Raw genomic sequence first — 20,401 nt, forward strand, 5'->3', positions numbered from 1 at the left:
TACTACTTACTCTTACTGTACTAGGAGTCTAGGACACTCAGTCACTGTTCATAGTCTACTAGCTCCTGCGTGTGTGCACTCACTGTCTGTGTACACACACTACACACACTCTATTTCCTTCTGATAACTGATTGATTATTGTAATTAGTTAGTTGTGTGTACTTACTGTTACTACTTACTCTTACTGTACTAGGAGTCTAGGACACTCAGTCACTGTTCATAGGCTACTAGCTCCTGCGTGTGTGCACTCACTTTCTGTGTACACACTACACACACTCTATTTCCTTCTGATAACTGATTGATTATTGTAATTGATTATTGTAATTAGTTAGTTGTACTTACTGTTACTACTTACTGTACTAGGAGTCTAGGACACTCAGTCACTGTTCATAGGCTACTAGCTCCTGCGTGTGTGCACTCACTGTCTGTGTACACACACTACACACACTCTATTTCCTTCTGATAACTGATTGCTTATTGTAATTAGTTAGTTGTACTTACTGTTACTACTTACTCTTACTGTACTAGGAGTCTAGGACACTCAGTCACTGTTCATAGTCTACTAGCTCCTGCGTGTGTGCACTCACTGTCTGTGTACACACACTACACACACTCTATTTCCTTCTGATAACTGATTGATTATTGTAATTAGTTAGTTGTTTGTACTTACTGTTACTACTTACTCTTACTGTACTAGGAGTCTAGGACACTCAGTCACTGTTCATAGGCTACTAGCTCCTGCGTGTGTGCACTCACTTTCTGTGTACACACTACACACACTCTATTTCCTTCTGATAACTGATTGATTATTGTAATTGATTATTGTAATTAGTTAGTTGTACTTACTGTTACTACTTACTGTACTAGGAGTCTAGGACACTCAGTCACTGTTCATAGGCTACTAGCTCCTGCGTGTGTGCACTCACTGTCTGTGTACACACACTACACACACTCTATTTCCTTCTGATAACTGATTGCTTATTGTAATTAGTTAGTTGTACTTACTGTTACTACTTACTCTTACTGTACTAGGAGTCTAGGACACTCAGTCACTGTTCATAGTCTACTAGCTCCTGCGTGTGTGCACTCACTGTCTGTGTACACACACTACACACACTCTATTTCCTTCTGATAACTGATTGATTATTGTAATTAGTTAGTTGTTTGTACTTACTGTTACTACTTACTCTTACTGTACTAGGAGTCTAGGACACTCAGTCACTGTTCATAGGCTACTAGCTCCTGCGTGTGTGCACTCACTTTCTGTGTACACACTACACACATTCTATTTCCTTCTGATAACTGATTGATTATTGTAATTGATTATTGTAATTAGTTAGTTGTACTTACTGTTACTACTTACTGTACTAGGAGTCTAGGACACTCAGTCACTGTTCATAGGCTACTAGCTCCTGCGTGTGTGCACTCACTGTCTGTGTACACACTACACACACTCTATTTCCTTCTGATAACTGATTGCTTATTGTAATTAGTTAGTTGTACTTACTGTTACTACTTACTCTTACTGTACTAGGAGTCTAGGACACTCAGTCACTGTTCATAGGCTACTAGCTCCTGCGTGTGTGCACTCACTGTCTGTGTACACACACTACACACACTCTATTTCCTTCTGATAACTGATTGATTATTGTAATTAGTTAGTTGTACTTACTGACTGTTACTACTTACTTACTTACTGTACTAGGGACACTCACTCAGTCACTGTTCATAGGCTAGCTCCTGCGCGTGTTTGCGCGTGCGTGCACTCACTGTCTGTAGTGTACACACACTAAATTTACTTGTGATTACTACTGATTATTGTAACTGCTAGTTGTACTTCCTGACTGTTACTACTTACTTACTGTACTAGGGACACTCACTCAGTCACCTCACCCACCAACCCACTCCATTAAAGTACCCCACTTTTCACCCGCCCTTTTAAAAAACTTTTGTCTATACGCCCAAAACATCGAAGATGTCTGGAAGTGGCAGCCAGCGCGGTTTGGGCAAGGGGAAGGGCAGCAAGGGAATCAGGAGGAGAGGGAGCAGCATTGTGGCAGGCCACGGCCGCGCCACCATGCACAGTTCCGCAGCAGCAGCAGCAGCGTCAGTGGCTAACATTCCTCCCATAGCCACTGGCCGTGGACGCCTTGGGCGCCGCCCAGCAGGAGCATCTGCAACTCACGCTGCAGAGACACAGCAGCAGCAGCGTGTAGCACCTGCTCCGATTTTCCTCCAGCCGGGTCGGAAACGTCCCATTGAGGAAAAGCATGCAGACACTGTGGTGCAACTCATGACGGAGGATGAGCAGCCCGCCATCAGCTCTGCATCCGAGGCCTCCACCCTCACCACCACCACCACCACCACCCCTGTTCGCAGCAGCCGCCCAGCAGGGTCTGGGGAGGAGGCCAGTTCACCGTCACAAGTTGGCGACCTGTCACTCAGCAGTATTTTTACCCCAGGCACCATCAGGGTATTGTCTGCTGTTGTTGGCGATTTTGAGGAGGAGATGCTGATGGGCACTTTGGGGGATGAGGGATTGGACAGCAAGACTGTGGCGACAGTCAAGCAGCCCATCCATGCATCAGGAGAGGAGTTTGGGGGGTCATCATCCCAGCAGGACATGTTTCAGGAGGGGGAGGATGATGATGACCCGGTGACAGACAGAGACTGGGTGCCACCACCTCCAGGGGATGTCATCCTCAGCAGCTCTGAGGAGGAGGAGGAGGATGCTCTTGTGGGCCTTGCAAGGAGGCGCATCATTGCAAGCATTGGCAGCAGTAGGCAGGTCCCACAGCCTGCTGGTGTCTCAGGCTCAGCAGCAGCAGCAGCAGCATCTGCCAGTACCACCACCAGCCGCACCCAAGCCCCCCCCCCAACCACCACAGGGAGACAGGCAGCAGCGCTTCCATGCCGTAGGGGGATGTTTCTGTCACCAATCTGGCGATATTTCACCATGCCCACTGTGTACAGCAAGTACGCCACTTGCAACCACTGTCAGCGGAAGTTGAGCAGAGGTGCAGACCCCTTAAAGTTCAGCACCAGCTCGCTCATCAACCACCTTGCTGCGAAACATTTCCACCAGCATGAGGAGTTCCAGAGGCTGAAGGCATCTGGTGCTGGCAGTGGCACCACACCCATCACTGCACAGCCTTCAGCAGCAGCAGCAACAGCAGCCACCCGCCCTCCTGCTCCTCCAGCAGCACCAGCAGGAGTGCGGAAACGCACTGCTCCTCCCCCCTCTGCAACTCCTGCCGCCGACACTGAGGCCTGTTCTGGCAGCCAGTCCTCAGTGGCCTCCTCCGCTGTGTCTGCTGATTCCCGTGCCAGCAAAAGGCCACGCCAGAGCCTTTTGAGCTAGTCCTTCCAGGGGGTGGTTAGGGCTCTGCCTCCCAGCAGCCGTCGCGTGCGGCAGCTGAACGGCTTGCTGGCATGGGCCATGTGCTCCCAACTCCTGCCGTACACGCTCGTGCAGGAGGGGAGCGACATTCGTGCGCTGCTTGCTTGCGCAGTCCCAGACTGGCAGCTCCCCAGCAGACACTTTTTCTCCCGCAAGGCCATTCCTGCACTGCACCGCTTTGTGATGGCCAATGTGGAGCGAGGGCTGGAGCACGCGGTTGGTGAAAGGGTCCACGTCACCATGGACTCCTGGAGCAGCCGCTTCGGGACAGGCCACTACCTGTCCTTCACTGTCCACTGGGTCAGCTTGGTGGAAGGGGGTGAGGATGGGAGAGCAGCAGTGGGCACAGCAGCAGCAGCAACACAGTGGGTGGTGCCACCCCGCAGGGTCAGGGGAACTGCAGCAGGTTCCTCCGATCCTCTGCCATCCTCCGGCACACCTGGCCAAACCCCCCGCCTCAGCAGCAGCGTGAAGGCCCGCCACTGCCAAGCGCTGCTGCACTTGGTCAGCCTTGGGAAGACCAAGCTGACGGCAACCCATGTGTTGGCCAAACTCCAGGAGCAGGAGAGGATTTGGCTGACCCCCAGAGGCCTCAGAGTCGGAGAGGTGGTGGCCGACAATGGGGCCAATCTGGTTGCCGCAATAGACAGGGGAAACCTGACCCACATCCCCTGTCTTGCCCACGTGCTGAACCTGGTGGTGCAGAAGTTCTTGCGCACCTACCAGGGGATGGGCGAACTGCTGCAAACGGCAAGGAACGTTGTGCGTCACTTCCGGCGCTCGGCTGCAGCCTGTGCGAGCCTGGAAGACGTGCAAAAGGAGCTGGATCTGCCACGCCATCGGCTGATCCTTGACGTTCCGACTCGCTGGAACTCCACCCTGGCGATGTTGGAGCGTCTGGTTGAACAGAAGCGCGCTGTCAAACAGTACCTTGCCCTGGCCACTGTTTCCGCCGCTCAGAGAAGGGACAAGACCAGCAACATCCCGTCCATCGTCCCCGATGATGACTGGAGGCACATGCAGCAGGTGTGCTTAGTGCTGGCTCCCTTTCTGCAGGCCACTAACATGGTTAGCAGGGACCATGCTATGGTCTGCGAGTGGGTGCCCCTGGTTTGTCTGCTGAACAGGGCCCTCGATGCTTTGCTGGAACAGGGAGCGGCAGCCTTGGACCAGCAGGAGCGGCAAGCAGCTGCACAGTCCACCTCTGAGGGGGAGGAGGAGGAGGACTTGGTGGAGGTCCCTGACCTTGCTGGTGATGAGGGGGAGCAGCACAGTGCAGCTGAGTTGGTGCGGGGGTGGAGAGAGGATGAGGCTGACGAGGCAGAGGAGGAGGATGAGGACAGCAGCACTGCCGTCGATGTGCCAGCAGACGTGGCCCGCCTCTTCCCAATGGCAGCGCACATGCTGACGTGCCTGCGCAGAGACCCCAGGGTGATCCAGATGAAGCAGAGGGAGGACATCTGGATCAGCATGATGTTGGACCCACGCCTCAAGGGGAAGTTGAGCCAGTTCCTGCCGCCTGCAGGCGGAGACCCAGCGCAACAAATAAGGAGCTTGCAGCAGGCCCTTGTTGAGCGCTTGGAGGAAGCCTTCCCCCAGCCTTCCACCCCCACTGTCCAGCAGCCAGCACAGAGGCAGCAGCAGGTGCCTGCATCCAGCAGCAAGCGCCCCACAGACCTGCTGTCTCTCAGCCATGAGCTCTACAGGACTGTAGAGGCTCCGGCAGCAGTGACTAGAGAGGAGGTGCATGCAGCAGCATCCTCCACCGGTCACAGCCAGCGCCTGACCCGCATGGTGGCTGACTACATGGGGTCCTACAGCGGGCTTGACAGCGATGCCCCTGTTGATCCCATGGAGTATTGGGTCAAGCGCCTGGAGATCTGGAGCGAGCTGGCGCAGTACGCCCTGGAAGTGCTGTCCTGCCCCCCTTCCAGCGTGCTGTCCGAGCGCTGCTTCAGTGCAGCTGGTGGTGTGGTCACCGAGAAACGCTCACGTCTGTCTCACAAGTCTGTGGACAGACTGACGTTTCTCAAGATGAACCAGGCGTGGGTGGAAGGCGAGTTCCTGGCCCCTGTTGTCGGTGAGAGGGGGACATGAACTGGCTAAGAACCATCGTTAATGTGCCTTACCACCCTTTACCACCTCCTGGCTCCTGCTCACTAAGCCAGCCTGGTTCACTTTGACTATTACGTCGCCTGCAGCCACACATTTTACACCTACAGTGGGCTGCTGTGTACTGCCCTTCTGCTGTCTGTCTGTGTTTCCCACTGCCAGGGTACACAGATTTACCTTCTGCTGCCACTCTGCCACCAGCTATTACGTCAAACAATAGCTATATATCTGTGTAATTTGTTTTAAAAACAAAACCAAAAAACCATTAAAAAAAAAAAAGGTTTAATTTTTCTGAGGTGCCCGGGTTGAAAACTGTGTTGTCCCAGTTGTGTATTGGACACGATGTGGGCTGCACGACCGCTGTCTGGGACCTCCTGTTGTGTTCATTTACGGCCTGGTATCACCGCTAGGTACCAGGGCTATTATGTCACGCTGCCTGCCTGCTGCCACACTCACACTACTCCTCCATTCCTCCTGCTGCTGCTGTCTGTCTGTGTTTCCCACTGCCAGGGTACACAGAATTACCTTCTGCTGCCAGTCTGCCACCAGCTATTACGTCAAACAATAGCTGCACACATAATTACTCCTCCATTCCTCCTGCTGCTGCTGCTGTCTGTCTGTCTGTGTTTCCCACTGCCAGGGTACACAGATTTACCTTCTGCTGCCACTCTGCCACCAGCTATTACGTCAAAAAATAGCTATATCTGTTTAATTGGTTGTAAAAACAAAACAAAAAAAACCAAAAAAAAAAAAGGTTTAATTTTTCTGAGGTGCCCGGGTTGAAAACTGTGTTGTCCCAGTTGTGTATTGGACACAATGTGGGCTGCACGACCGCTGTCTGGGACCTCCTGCCTGCTGTGTTTATTTACAGCCCTGGTATCACCGCTAGGTACCAGGGCTATTATGTCACGCTGCCTGCCTCATTGACTGCCTGCTGCCACACACTCATCCTCCTCCTCCTGCTGCTGAATTTACCTCCTGCTGTCTGTGTGTTTCCACTGCCAGGGAGCACATACAATGGCGCTTCCAACATGCGTGCGCCACCAGCTATTTGTTACGCTCAAAAATAGCTGCATTTCTTTAAAAAAAAAAATTTGAAAAGAGAAATAAGTGAAGAAGAAGACGATATTGAAGAAGAAGAAGAAGATGAAGAAGAAGAAGAAGAAGAAGATGAAGAAGATGAAGAAGATGAAGATGAAGAAGATGAAGAAGATGAAGAAGAAGAAGATGAAGAAGAAGAAGATGAAGAAGAAGAAGATGAAGATGATGAAGAAGAAGAAGATGAAGAAGATGAAGAAGATGAAGATGAAGAAGATGAAGAAGAAGAAGATGATGAAGAAGAAGAAGAAGATGAAGAAGAAGAAGAAGAAGATGAAGATGAAGAAGAAGATGAAGAAGATGAAGAAGATGAAGAAGATGAAGAAGAAGATGAAGAAGATGAAGAAGATGAAGAAGATGAAGAAGAAGATGAAGAAGATGAAGAAGAAGAAGATGAAGAAGAAGAAGAAGATGAAGAAGATGAAGAAGATGAAGATAAAGAAGATGAAGAAGATGAAGAAGAAGAAGATGAAGAAGATGAAGAAGAAGATGAAGAAGATGAAGAAGAAGATGAAGAAGATGAAGAAGATGAAGAAAAAGAAGATGAAGAAGAAGAAGATGATGATGAAGAAGATGAAGAAGATGAAGAAGAAGAAGAAGACAATATAAAAGAAGAAGAAGATATAGAAGAAGATATAGAAGAAGAAGATATAGAAGAAGAAGATATAGAAGAAGAAGAAGAAGAAGAAGATATAGAAGATAAAGAAGAAGAAGAAGAAGTATATACAGTACTGAACAAATTTCTGGACACAACTTCTCTTTTCAACTTTTTTTTTTAAAGGAACATCCCCACATAATCACTTGCTGTTGTTACTTGGAAAAAAAGAGGTTTCTTGCATCATTCACCCTCAAAACAAGTGTTGGAAGCTATTTAAGGCCATTTCGAATAGTCAGCTCGAATAATGAGCTCGAATACCGACTCGAATAGTGAGCTCGAATTCCGAGGTCGAATCGAATAGTAAAAATTATTCGACTCGAATATTCGACTGACCTCGAATAATTTACTATTCGAATTCGACCTAACTCGAATTTTGAAAAGGGGTATTTGAGCACCACTACTTGATATACTTAACCAAGAATAACAAATTTAGAGTTTCAGAAAATGATAAATCTTATTTAAACAACACCAAATTAGTGTATTAGCTAATTAAAAGCAATAGTAAATACTTCAAAATTGTTTAGAACCAATTATCATGTACTACGCTTAAACATATATTTGTCCAGGGGTGCTTGTGATAATGTTTACTATGCTAGGGGGTACTTGGTTGAGTACAGGGTTTTAAAGAGAGAGAGAGAGAGATGGTCCGAATTGTGGTCTGCATGTGGGAGAGGAGGCCCTGATCCAGCTGGAACAGCAGCCACCTGCGCAGTCCACTTCTGCGCAGGATTTTGAGTTATTGGCGGAGGAGGAGTTGGAGGTCCTGGACGTTGCTGTTGACAGGGAACAGCGGAGCGCTGCTGCAGTGGTGCGAGGGTGGAGAGAGGAGGAAGAGGCTCAGGGGCCAGAGGAGGAGGACAACAAACTTGAGGCCACTGGCCCTGATGTCTCTGCTGGATGGACCACCCTGATCCCCATGGCAGCACACATGCTACGGTGCCTGCACACAGACCCCAGGGTGAAGCAGATGCAAGCTCGTGAGGACGCCTGCATCAGCATGATCCTGGACCCACGGCTGAAGGGGAAGGTTGGTCAGGTCCTGCCTGCTGGAGACCCTGAGCAGCAAACAAGGGAGTTGCAGCAGATCCTTGTTCGGCGATTGGAGGAAGCCTTCCCCCAGTCTTCCACCCCCTCTGTCCCTGTCCAGCCAGCAGAGCAGCCGATGCCTGCAGCCAGCAGCAGCAGCAGCATCAGGCGCCCAGGAGACCTGCTGTCCTTGACAAAGGCACTCTACATGACGGTAGAGCAGCCGAGAGTGGAGGTGCGTGCAGCAGCATCCTCATCTCAAAGTCACAGCCAGCGCCTAACCTGGTTGGTGGCTGACTACATGGGGTCCTTCAGTGGGCTTGACACCGGCAAGGATCCTGTGGACCCCTTGGAGTACTGGGTTGAGCGCTTGTAGATCTGGAGTGAGCTGACACAGTACGCCCTGGAAGTCCTGTCTTGCCCCACTTCCAGCGTGCTGTCCCAGAGGTGCTTCAGTGCGGCCAGTGGCGTGGTCACGGAGAAGCGCTCTCGTCTGTCCCCAGAGTCCGTGGACAGACTCACATTTTTTAATATCAACCAGGCCTGGATTGATGGCACGTTCCAAGCACCTGTTGTCGGCGAGAGGAGGACATGAGGTGCCTGGAAATTATTTTTTCACAACATCAACCTTCAGTCCCCTGCTAATTTGGCCTGGTTTTTCTGTAGGTGCTGTGGTACCACTGCTAGGTGCTGTGGCCCATTACATTGCCTGCTGCCACACGTCACTCTTCCTCCTCCTGCTGCTGTATTTAACCTCCTGCTGTCTGCGTTCCCACTGCCAGGGTCCAAAGAATTATGCACTGCTGCCATGCGTATGTTGTTTAACATTACAGCTGTGGTACCAACGCTAGGTGCCATGGCCCGTTACATTGCCTGCTGCCACACGTCACTCCTCCTGCTTCTGCTGTATTTAACCTCCTGCTGTCTGTGTTCCCATCGCCAGGGTCCACCGAATTATGCGCTGCTGCCATGCACCACTAGCTATTACGCCACTACAATAGCTACATTTTTTGTAAAATAAAAAAAATTATTCTGAGGTGTCTGGGTTGAAAACTTTGCTGTCCCAGTTGTGTATTGGACACAACGTTGGCTTCACGACTGCTGTCTGGAACCTCCTGCTGTATGGTGTTTATTACAGCCGTTGTACCAACGCTAGGTGCCATGGCCTGTTACATTGCCTGCTGCCACACGTCACTCCTCCTCCTGCTGCTGCTGTATTTAACCTCCTGCTGTCTGTGTTCCCACCACCAGGGTCCACAGAATTATGCGCTGCTGCCATGCGCCACTAGCTATTACTCCACTACAATAGCTACATTTTGTTGTAAAACAAAAAATATTTCTGAGGTGTCTGGGTTGAAAACTGTGCTGTCCCAGTTGTGTATTGGACACAATGTGGGCTTTACAACTGCTGTCCGGAACCTCCTGCTGTATGGTGTTTATTATTACAGCCGTGGTACCAATGCTAGGTGCCATGGCCTGTTACATTGCCTGCTGCCACACGCCACTCCTCCTCCTGCTGCTGCATTTAACCTCCTGCTGTCTGTGTTCCCGCCGCCAGGGTCCACAGAATTATGCACTGCTGCCATGCGCCACTAGCTATTATGCCACAAATTTAGCTATGCTGTTGAAGAAAAAAATTTACAACAGTTGAGTTCTGTAAGGGAAAAAACATTAAGTTGGGTACAAGAGGAAGAATATGTAAACAAAAAAAAAAGATGGTGGTGAAGAAGAAGAATAAGAAGAAGAATAACCAGGTGAAGAAGAAGAAGAATAACCAGGTGAAGAAGATGAAGCAGAAGAAGAAAAAGAAAAACCAGGGGAAGAAGAAGAAGAAGAAGAACTAGTTGAAAAAAAAGAAGAAGAGCCAGGTGAAGAAAAAGAAGAAGAAGAAGAACCAGGTGAAGAAGAAGAAGAACCAGGTGAAGAAAAAGAACCAGGTGAAGAAGAACCAGAAGAAGAAGAAGAAGAAGAGACCCGGTGAAGAAGAACAAGATGATGATGAAGAAGAAGAAGAAGAACCAGATGATGAAGAAAAAGAAGAAGAAGAAGAACCAGATGATGATGAAGAAGAAGAACCAGATGATGATAAAGAAGAAGAAGAAGAAGACGAAGAACAACCAGGTGAAGAAGAAGATGAAAAACCAAGTGAGGATGAACCAGAAGAAGAAGAAGAACCAGGTGAAGAAGAAGAAGAACCAGGTGCCAGTGAAGAAGAAGATGATGAAGATGATGGTGATGAAAGAAGATGGTAAAACAGAAAAAGAAGACAGTGAAGAAAAAGATGGAGAGAAAAAAAGAAGAAGGTGAAGACGGTGAAGAAATGCAGAAAAAAAAGTTTTCCATCAATTTTTTTTTGTTTAAATTACACCTATTTAATTGTGATTTCCCTTTAAAAAAAAATTGCTTTAAGGCCATCCGAATTCGTGATCATGACTATTTCCCGAATTCAATTACCGATCACGACTCTCGAATCCTATGGTCGTGATCACGGCCAAATCTGAATTTGACCCAGACCCGAATTCGAATGTACTTGAATCGAATTTGGGTACATTTGAGGATGACTGGTTACTAGCCAGAGATTTCAGAGGCAGAGGGGAGGGGGGAGGAGGAGAGGGGACTAAATTTATCACATTACTCACAGGCAAGCTGATAGCATCTTCAGCCCTCAGCCTGTGACAATGTGACAAACAGAACATGGCTGCCCTCATTGTATCACAGGAATAAATAATCAGAAATTGTTGAAGCTTTTTGCAGCTAGATTTGCTGTGTAAACTATCTAAACTTTAGATAAGATATATAGACAAGTTACTTTTTATAGTTAGTTTTTCATCTCAGATCCGCTTTAACACCTGGCAGCAAGATGCCCGGCAATGTGCAGTGTTCTGTGACAGACATGAGTGTGGGGAGAGCGGCTAGAATGGGCAGAGGAGGAAGAGAGATGCCAAGGGAAAAGCCACATAAAGGCGTATTTTTCCTTTTAAAATAATGCCAGTTGCCTGACTCTTCTGCTGATCCTGTGTCTCTAATACTTTCAGCCACAGCCCCTCAACAAGGATGTAGATCAGGTGCTCTGACTGAAATCAGACTGGATTAGCTGCATGCTTGTTTCAGGTGTGTGATTCAGCCACTACTGCAGCAAATAGATCAGCAGGACTGCCAGGCAGCTGGTATAATTTAAAAGGAAAACATCCATATCCTTCTCAGTTTAGGTTCCCTTTAACAGGTGAAAGCAACGTGGCTAGGCCTCACCTCACTCAGTACATGCTATTATCTGCACATCGGTTGCGCATTACATGTCAGCCATACATGCCACTCTGCTCTGGGGGTAGGACAGTGGCACACAGACCCCTCATCTACATGTACACCTTCACCACAGCAGTTACTGCAGCTGGCTGGCACAAGTTGGTAATCCCTCTGTCATTTATTCTGACAACGGAAACTCACCAGTAGCCACTGCATTTCCTCATTTTTTCCAGGTTTTTTTTTTAGGTAAAAGTTTGGGGGTCGGCTTATATGCGAGTATAAACGGTAACTTCTCAGCAATCTGCAATTAAAAAAGTACCTAAAGTAACGGTAGATGAAAAATGATTGACAAAAATATTCTGGGTACTTTCTTGCTTGCTAGTTGTGATGATCCGCTCAGCTGGCTGCGCAGGCAGCCAGCTGTTTGACCATTCCTTATGTCTGAGAGATGCAGGTCTCTGGAAAAGAGACCTGGCTTCATCTTGCAACTTGCAGAGTTGCTTTGCTGAGGGATTTGCATACATGCAAATTGCCCAGCTGTCTCCTTTGTGGGCTGGCACTATATAAGGCTTCTGCTGACCAGAAGGCTTCGCTGGTCATAAACAGTTTGTCCTGTGTAACACTCATGGAGTGTCAGCCATGCTTATTGTGTAAAGATTAGCTTAGAGTAGTTCCTGGGGCTGCACTAGGCATTCCTTGCTAGAGCAGTCAGGATTATATTATCTGTTTGCCTTGTTCTGTCTTGGAGGGTAGGCCGGAGCAGCGGTTGCTACCGGTAACTCCTTTTGTCTGTTGTGTGCTTGGATCACACTGATCTGACGGAAGAGCAGTGGATCTTTCTCGTACTTGGTTCGCACTGGCTCTGACAGTAAGAGCAGTGGTTCCTGAGTAACTCATTCCTGTCTGGATCGCACTTGCCCTAGCGTTAGAGGCGGTGGATTCGCGTGGTCTGTATCTTGGAGCTAACCTTAGCTACGGTCGCTTCTGGTTACTCCTTCTGTCTGTTGTGTGCTTGGATCACACTGCTCTGACGGAAGAGCAGTGGATCTTTCTCGTACTTGGTTCGCACTGGCTCTGACAGTAAGAGCAGTGGTTCCTGTGTGACTCATTCCTGTTGTTCGTTTGTATGTCTGTCTGTCTACGCCTGCTGGTGCCTGCGGTAAGGCAACCGTGTAGCAAGCGTGTCTGTCTCGTGTTGGTTAGTTAGGCGTGCTTGTCTCTGTTGTGCTTAACACGCGGAGACCGCGCTGCAAACGCGTTCGCTGTTGCGAATGAGTGCGGTGTTCGCGTTTACTTAGCGTTTGTTATTTTCCTTATCATCCTCATTGTTGTTTGCTGTGCCTTTGCTACTCTCGTGCTCTGTCTGGCTCAGTCTTGTGTCACTTCTGGCAATCGCCTTTCTTGTGATTGCGTTCCTACTTCATATCTGCTGTTGTGTATGCACCTTCACGGGTTGGCGACTAGATTGGTGCACACACATACAATCTGTCCCTTTGCTCATTCTCATTCGCAATCGCTTCTCTGGCGATTGCGTTCTTACTTGGTTTCCTTTGTTGTGTGTTCACCGTCGCAGGTTGGCGACTAGATTGGTGCACACACATACATTCCTCCTCTGTGCTTATTCTGTCTTGTGTCGTTGTTAGCAATCGTCATCTCCTGCGATTGCCTTCTCGCCTGCTCTTCATGGTTGTGTGTTCGTCGTCGCTGGGTGGCGACTAGATTGGTGGACACACATACCCTCTGTCGCTTTACTCTCTCTTTAGGGCTATCTTGCCCTGCGTATTTTCCCTTCGTGCAATTCCTGTCTGGCGTCCGTAGCAGGGCAGAGGATCTGTTCCTCTGCACTCCACAGCTCCATCTGGCGACAGGAATTTCCCTCTACAGGTGCGTTGCACGTTTTGCTGGGTTCTACCAAATCATACGTTTGTGGAGGATTTCCGCAGTGTCGGACGTGCGCTGACCACGGAGAGAATTCCACAATCGTTACACTAGTGGCTTCAAAGGCATTTGAGTGAAAAGATGTGACAATTTCAACCAGGAGAAAAAGAGAAAAAGTAAATTGGATTGGACTTTTTGCTCATTGTAAAATCTTTCCTCATTGTAAAATCTTTCTTCACCATCATCATTTACATTCTTAACCACTTAAAGCCAATGGGTACCGGTTTTAAAAACAAAAAGTTAGATACTCACCTAAGGAGAGGGAAGGCTCGGTCCTAATGAGCCTTCCCTCTCCTCTCCCAGTGCCCTCGGTGCTGCGCTGGCTCCCCCGTTCGCGTCCGCCGCCGCAGGGACTTCGGAGGTCTTCGGGAGCACTCGGGCTTCCGAAGACGGGCCGCTCCATACTACGTACGCGCGAGCGCATCATAGAGGGCGCTCGCGCATGCGTAGTAAGGAGCGGCTGCGTCATCGGGAGCCCGAGTGCTCCCGAAGCCTTCCGAAAGCTCCCTTCGGCATGCGGAAGCGGCAGTATTTGACGGAACTGGTCGAATGCTGCTACGGGGGATCCTGCGCGGGACCGGGCACCGGGAGAGGAGAGGGAAGGCTCATTAGGACCGAGCCTTCCCTCTCCTTAGGTGAGTATCTGACTTTTTGTTTTTAAAACAGGTAAACATTCACTTTAAGGTCCACAGGCTTAAACCCCCCTAAAGACCAGACCATTTTTAACAAAATAGGCTACTGCAGCTTTCAGGCCTCACTGCAGGCCCGTACAACTCAGCACACAAGTGATTCCACCCTCCCCCCTTTTCTGCCCACCAACAGAGCTTTCTGTTGGTGGACAATGATCGCTCCCAGGATGTTTATTTTTTTTTACACAAATATTTGTTTTCTCTTTTAAATAAATATGTGTATATGCCTATGACAGCCTATGACAGTGGATCGCTTCCCTGCCTCTAGAGGGGACAGCCGTGTAACTGTTACAATCTGCATCTGCTGGTAAATTCCTGCATGAACTAACTTTGCTTCACCAGCAGATGTCACCAGCCTCCTCCATGAATTTACAACCTGAACTTTCCTCTGCCCACCAGCAGAGGGCGGACTGTCTAGAGATCTCTCCACAGACAGGGAGGAGGCCTGGACTATCACATGGTCTTTCAGCATGGCATTTAAGCCACACCTGAACACTCAGAACTTGCTAGCTCTTTGTTCCTGATCCTAGCCATCCTGCCCTGAGTTCCCTGTTCCTGGTTATATTGTTCCTTTATTCCCTGCTCTATTGATCTCCCGGTTTGACCTTGTGCCTTGTATCTCTGACTATTCTTTGCCTAGCGATTACTGTACTGTTTGATCTCCTGTGTATGACCTATGCTTGCTGACTATCCGTGTGTCTCCTCCTCGATTGTGAATCTGTATTTTGTATATATATATTTCTAGGTTTATGTTGTGTTACTATTCTGGATCCAGGGTCTTTTTTACAATTTTTAAGGAGTGCAATAAAAATTGTAAAAAAGAAATTAGGCTGGCAAAGATCGAAGCTGAAAATCAAATCGCTAGGGATATCAAATCTAACCCAAAAAAGTTTTACAAGTACATCAACTCTAAAAAAAGAAAGGTTGACTGTATAGGAATCCTAAAGGATGAGGGTGGGAACTCAATGGTGGATGACCAAGGTAAGGCAGAGTTATTAAATGCTTTCTTTGCTTCTGTCTTCACAAAGGAAACAGCACTGTTGCAAATTACAGAGGCAGAAGAGTCTCAATCTTCTAACTGTAATATTAAATACTTAACGCAGGAAGAAGTAAAGGCAAGACTAAATAAATTAAAAATAGACAAGGCACCTGGCCCGGATGGCATGCATCCTCGGGTCCTAAGAGAATTAAGTTCAGTTATAGCTAAGCCCCTTTATCTTATCTTTTGTGACTCTCTTGCAACTAGCAGAGTCCCAGTGGATTGGCGTACAGCCCACGTTTTCCCATTATTTAAGAAGGGCAAAAAATCTGATCCAGGAAATTATAGACCTGTAAGCTTAACATCAGTTGTATGCAAACTATTTGAGGGGTTACTAAGAGATACTATACATGACTTCATAGTAGAAAATAATCTTATTTCTCAGCATCAACATGGGTTTACTAAAGACAGGTCCTGTTTGACTAACATGCTCAGCTTTTATGAGGTAGTGAATGCTAATATGGATATTAGGAATGCTGTAGATGTGATATACTTGGACTTTGCAAAGGCCTTCGACACTGTTCCCCACAGAAGTCTGGTGCAAAAGTTGAGGATGCAAGGACTGGGGAAGAGTTTGTGTGCATGGATAGGGAACTGGCTAATGGACAGAAAACAAAGAGTTGTGGTCAATGGATCGTACTCAAAATGGGAGACTGTTAGCAGTGGGGTCCCACAGGGGTCTGTACTGGGTCCAGTGCTCTTCAATTTATTTATTAATGACCTAGTAGATGCAGTAGTGAGCAATGTTGCTATTTTTGCAGATGATACAAAATTGTGCAGAATCATCAACTCTCAGGAAGATAGTGTCATATTGCAACAGGATATGGATAGGATGGCTATATGGGCACATACATGGCAGATGAAATTCAATGTTGACAAATGTAAAGTCATGCATTTTGGTCGTACCAATGGTCTAGCACCATACAAAATAAATGGGATACAGTTGGGAACATCAAACTTGGAGAAGGACTTAGGAGTACTCATCGACAACAAGTTAAATAATCGTACTCAATGCCAAGCCGCTGCAGCTAAAGCGAACAAAATTTTGGGATGCATTAAAAGGGAAATAAAAACTCGAGATGCTAGCATAATATTGCCCCTGTTTAACTCTCTAGTAAGGCCACATCTGGAATATGGAATTCAGTTCTGGGCACCACATTACAAAAAAGATATTGCAGTTTTAGAGCAGGTGCAGAGACGAGCTACAAAATTGACCAAGAAAGGTTAGATAAACTGGGTTTATTTAGTCTAGAGAAAAGACGCCTTAGAGGAGATCTAATTAACATGTATAAATACATTAGAGGGCAATATAATAGCTTGGCGGATGAGCTTTTTGTCCCTAGGCCTTCTCAAAGGACTAGAGGACATGAGCTGCGCATGGACTAAAAACGTTTTAGCCATTTATTTAGGAAAGGGTTCTTTACAGTAAGAGTGGTTAAGATGTGGAATGCATTGCCACAGGAAGTCGTTATGGCAAACTCTATACCTGCATTTAAAGGGGGCTTAGATGCTTTCCTTGCGTTGAAAGACATCCATGGCTACAATTACTAGGTTATGCCTAATGATGTTGATCCAGGGATTTTATCTGATTGCCATCTGGAGTCAGGAAGGAATTTTTCCCATTTGGGGCTAATTGGACCATGCCTGGTGGGGTTTTTTTCGCCTTCCTCTGGATCAACAGGGGTATGTGGGGGACGGGCTGGAGTTGTACTTTGTACTGGTTGAACTCGGTGGACGTATGTCTTTTTTCAGCCAAAATAACTATGTAACTATGTAACTATGTCAGTGTGCACACAATTCTATACACTGGATCTACTCTGCATAACTCGCTTTATGCAGAGAGGTCCTTGTATAAACCATGATTTTCATACCTTTGTAGGCTTATTGAATATATCTGCCTGTATTATTTGATGCAGTGTATTGTATGTGTGTAGAATACGTTGCCTGCAAGTTGATACTGATTGTTTCCGTGCATGAGGTTAATGCACAGTATTACTTTATTTTCATTTAATAATAAATCCTTATATTTCATTTACTCCTGGCTTGTCAGTCTTTTCCTAAACAGTGACATCTCTGCCTGGTTGTGGGTTTGTGCGTTGGTTTCTGTTTGCTCCAGGTGCAGCGCACAAACTCCATGCAAATTGTAACAGTAACACAGCTGTCCCCAGAACAGTGCTGCCATAGATCGCAGCGCTGTACCTAGTAAATAGATGGCGAAACAGTCTCCTAACGGCGATCGCCGCTTGGAGAATGACAGCGGAGCGGAGCTCTGTTATTGAAGCGGAGATGCGCGATCTCCTGCAAAACATGCCACGAGAACTGCAAAAGGTCCCCAGAACGGCGTTAGGCGGTCCTGGGGCTGCCACCGCATCCCCGCCACTTGGCGTGGGGCGGTGTTAGAGAGGTTAAGGTGGCCACACACAATACAATAAAATGATCCAATTTTACTGCAATTCGATAAATATCTATGATCGGATCTCCCGAAAAAATCCAAAGCCTTTTTTTCATTCAACTGAAAAATCCGATCGGATTTCCCATTTTTTTTTATTTTTATCAATCCGTAATGCTGGAAGTTTTTTTTTTCAATTTTTCTAAAGATTGTGTGGTGTGGGTTAGATTGTCAATTTATTAATATACACTCTAGCAATTTTCTCAGTTTCCAATAATTTTTATCATAATTGTGGAAAAATTGAACATAGGTGTGTGGTACATTGGTCATATTTTTGAAATGTTACAATCAGTCAGGAAAATTGATTGCAATTCTTAACCACTTGAGGACCACAGTCTTTCTACCCCTTAAAGCGGTATCGTCACCATAAAAATCAAATTTCAACAGCAACTGGTCTGAGTGTATTAAGTGATAAAGGTGCTAATCCTGCATTCAAAACTTTTTCTGCTATTATGATTTGGAGTTATCACATACTTAAGGAGCACTGGCCCTTTAGTAGTCGTTGCCAAAGAATTGTATGCTGGAGGTTCTTATCTATAATCTATTCCTCCTCTTCCCTTTATTTCCCTGCCAGCTGCTTATCTGAAACCTAATCCCCTACTCACTTGTGTTTCCAAGCAAGGCTGAGGCGACTCAGCGATTGGAGGAGACAAGAAAAAAAGTAAAGGGCAGAAATGACATCACAAGTTAGTCTTAACTGTGGGCAAAAGACATGGCCCCCACCAGGAACAGAATACTCGTCATTTACTATATAACATTCACTGAAATCAAAACGTGGACAGTATAATACATGTGTTATGTAAGTAGATCAAGTATTTATCTACTTATATATATGTTTTTTTTCCCCGGCATAGTATGGCTGATCCTACTGCTTTAAGGACCAGAGCCTTTTTTTCCATTCAGACCACTGCAGATTTAACGGTTTATTGCTCAGTCATACAACCTACTATCTAAATGAATTTTCCCTCCTTTTCTTGTCACTAATACAGCTTTCTTTTGGTGCTATTTGATTGCTGCTGCGATTTTTAGTTTTTATTATATTCATCAAAAAATACATGAATTTTTATTTTTTGTCACAAGTTAGCGGAAAATGACACTTTGAGACGAAAAAAAAAACTTTCCATTTCTGCTAACTTGTGACAAAAAAAATGAAATCTGCCACGGACTCACCATGCCTCTCTCTGAATACCTTGAAGTGTCTACTTTCCAAAATGGGGTCATTTGTGGGGTGTGTTTACTGTCCTGGCATTTTGGGGGGTGCTAAATTGTAAGCACCCCTGTAAAGCCTAAAGGTGCTCATTGGACTTTGGGCCCCTTAGCACAGTTAGGCTGCAAAAAAGTGCCACACATGTGGTATTGCTATACTCAGGAGAAGTAGTATAATGTGTTCTGTGATGTATTTTTACATATACCCATGCTGGGTGGGAGAAATAACTCTGTCAATGACAATTTTTTGATTTTTTTACACACAGTTGTCCATTTACAGAGATATTTCTCCCACCCAGCATGGATGTGTGTAAAAATACACCACACAACACATTATACTACTTCTCCTGAGTACAGGGATACCACATGTATGGCACTTTTTTGCACCCTAACTGCGCTAAGGGGCCCAAAGTCCAATGAGTACCTCTAGGATTTCACAGGTCATTTTGAGAAATTTGGTTTCAAGACTACTCCTCACGGTTTAGGGCCCCTAAAATGCCAGGACAGTATAGGAACCCCACAAATGACCCCATTTTAGAAAGAAGACACCCCAAGGTATTCAGTTAGAAGATTTTTTTGTCCCAAGGTAGCGGAAATTGACACTTTGTGAAAAAAAACTATAAAAATCAATTTCCGCTAACTTGTGACAAAAAATAAAATCTTCTATGAACTCACCATACCTCTAACGGAATACCTTGGGGTGTCTTCTTTCTAAAATGGGGGCACTTGTGGGGTTTCTAAACTGCCCTGGCATTTTAGGGGCCCTAAACCGTGAGGAGTAGTCTATAAACCAAATTTCTCAAAATGACCTGTGAAATCATAAAGGTACTCATTGGACTTTGGGCCCCTTAGCGCAGTTAGGGTGCAAAAAAGTGCCACACATGTGGTACCACCGTACTCAGGAGAAGTAGTATAATGTGTTTTGTGGTGTATTTTTACATATAACCATGCTGGGTGGGAGAAATATCTCTGTAAATGACAATGTTTTGATTTTTTAAACACAATTGTCCATTTACAGAGATATTTCTCCCACCCAGCATGGGTATGTGTAAAAATACACCACAAAACACATTTTACTACTTCTCCTAAGTACGGCACTTTTTTGCACACTAACTGCGCTAAGGGGCCCAACGTCCTATGAGTACCTTTAGGATTTCATAGGTCATTTTGAGGCATTTGGTTTCTAGACTACTCCTCACGGTTTAGGGCCCTTTAAATGCCAGGGCAGTATAGGAAACCCACAAGTGACCCCATTTTAGAAAGAAGACACCCCAAGGTATTCCGTTAGTAGTATGGTGAGTTCATAGAAGATTTTATTTTTTGTCACAAGTTAGCGGAAATTGATTTTTTTTTTTTTTTTTTTACAAAGTGTCATTTTCCACTAACTTGTGACAAAAAAATAAAAACTTCTATGAACTCACCATACTACTAACGGAATACCTTGGGGTGTATTCTTTCTAAAATGGGGTCACTTGTGGGGTTCCTACACTGCCCTGGCATTTTAGGGGCCCTAAACCGTGAGGAGTAGTCTAGAAACCAAATG

Source organism: Hyperolius riggenbachi, chromosome 12 (genome assembly GCF_040937935.1).
Source record: "Hyperolius riggenbachi isolate aHypRig1 chromosome 12, aHypRig1.pri, whole genome shotgun sequence".
NCBI classification, from domain to species: domain Eukaryota; kingdom Metazoa; phylum Chordata; class Amphibia; order Anura; family Hyperoliidae; genus Hyperolius; species Hyperolius riggenbachi.